Source organism: Salpingoeca rosetta, assembly GCF_000188695.1.
Source record: "Salpingoeca rosetta unplaced genomic scaffold supercont1.40, whole genome shotgun sequence".
Lineage (NCBI taxonomy): Eukaryota > Choanoflagellata > Craspedida > Salpingoecidae > Salpingoeca > Salpingoeca rosetta.
The window spans coordinates 387740-389519 of record NW_004754894.1 but is presented as its reverse complement, the minus strand read 5'-3'; the positions used below and the strand labels follow the sequence as shown (position 1 = coordinate 389519).

Genomic DNA, 1780 nt, shown 5'->3' with positions numbered 1-1780 from the left:
GATCACCATCACCATCACCATTCCCACCACCACCACCATCACACACACACCAGCTGCTGCGCAGAAGAAGAAGAATGAAGCAACGGCGAGTGGATTGGTTGGTTGGTTGGTTGGAATGCAGAATCGGTTGTTTGCTCGTTTCTGCTTGCTGCTGGCTGGTTTTTGGTGTGTGTGCGGTTTTCATCTTCCTCCTCTTGCTTGCTGCTGGCTGGCTCTGCCTTGATAAATTGCTTGCCTTTCTTCTCTGTCGGCAACGTTCATACCAACGGGATCACGTCCGATCGCGGAAGCAAAGCCCGTTTGGGCCCGTTCAGTACTGCCGTGGGTGACCAGGCGGGAATCACGGGTGATGTTGCTCTCCTTTTTTTTTTCCCTCTTCCATATGGGGCTGCTGTGCTGCTTGCTGTGGTGCTGTCTCTCCTTCACTCCCCTCTTCTCTCTTGTCTTAGCTTGTTGCTTGGTTCGGTTTACTTCTTGTTCTTCTTCTTTGCTTGCTTGCTGAGCTGAGTTGCTTCGACGTCGTAGGGTGAAGAGGTGGTGGCGTGTGTTGGCCCATCTCCCCCTCTCTTGTTGCTTGTCTTCAGCGTTGCTTTGCTTCACACACACACACACACACACACACACACACATTGCCTGGCTGACATCGTGTCATCTCAACGCGTTTACTTCCATCAACAGACGCAGAGGTAACCACAACGCGTTTACTTCCATCAACAGACGCAGAGGTAACCACACACAGGTGGACTGAACTATTGAACTAGTGACAAAGCTGATCTTGGTTAAATTACGCTGTTAGACATCTTCGTCCTCTCCTCCTCCTCCACCTCATCATCCTCACCATCGTCATCGCACGCAAACACATCACATGGGCGCATTATCCTTGGCCGCCTTTCGTCGGTGGGCGGGGGTGTTGCACCATACAGACTCCTGCATCACATCGTGTGGCGTCTGTCTCATTGGGCGTGCCGTACGCCAGCCCTTGCACTTGCATCTTCCCCCTGCGAACATTTGTGCGTGTGCGCCATGAAGGTGTTGGTGGTGGCAGCGAGATGTTGTGTGAGGTGACCGCGCTGATTCGCACCCATGCACACGATCTCTTTCACACACACACACACACACACACACACACACACTCTGACACACACACACACACACACACACACACACACACACACACCCTCACCTGCCACGCGTTGTCGCCGCTGAACAGGTTGATCCTGGCAGACTCCAGCGCTGACAGCAGCAGCAAATAGCACAGTCATGCCACACACGAGTGGGCAGATGGTGAGAGTGGTCGAATGGACACGAGAACAAGCGAGCAAAGCACACACCACAACACAAACGTCGCCACACTCACTGCACAGGCCCCTGTCCCAACAACATACTCCCTCACCTGTGTGCACTTGGGTGGAGAGGGACTTGAAGAACTCCTCAAACATAAACACAACGCGTCTCTGCATCATCTCCACCACCTTATCAGGGATTGACCGCAGGATCCTCGGGAGCTTAACACAGTAGTGTTTGTGTGTGTGTGTGTGTGTGTGTGTGTGTGTGTGTGCGTGTGTGTGTGTGCGTGTGTGTGTGTGTGTGCGTGTATGTGTGTGAGCGACGTGACATGTAAGCCTTCACCAAACACAATCCTCATCGAAAAGCACACCAGCCCTCACGCATCGCTTCACATGGCCCATGTCACCGATCTGTCACCACACCTCGAGGAGCCTGTGCTCGGGGAATGCGGATGCTGAACGTCTCCCAGTCCAGCAGGTCCTGGTAGGGCTGC

The 1780-nt window shown here is 53.6% G+C and overlaps 1 non-coding gene across 1 annotated transcript, besides 3 other annotated features; it reads left to right on the top strand.

Moving 5' to 3' along the window:
- The first annotated feature begins 253 nt into the window (after window positions 1-253).
- Window positions 254-357, top strand: PTSG_20039. Its single transcript, XR_001137174.1, has one exon. It is a non-coding gene; the product is annotated as a 5S ribosomal RNA (ribosomal RNA).
- Window positions 358-1183: 826 nt separating this feature from the next.
- Window positions 1184-1233: a sequence feature (Protein overlapping with rRNA (PTSG_13133, EGD81089.1) was converted to a misc_feature.).
- Window positions 1234-1393: 160 nt separating this feature from the next.
- Window positions 1394-1505: a sequence feature (Protein overlapping with rRNA (PTSG_13133, EGD81089.1) was converted to a misc_feature.).
- A 204-nt stretch (window positions 1506-1709) lies between these two features.
- Window positions 1710-1741: a sequence feature (Protein overlapping with rRNA (PTSG_13133, EGD81089.1) was converted to a misc_feature.).
- Between the last annotated feature and the right edge of the window lie 39 nt (window positions 1742-1780).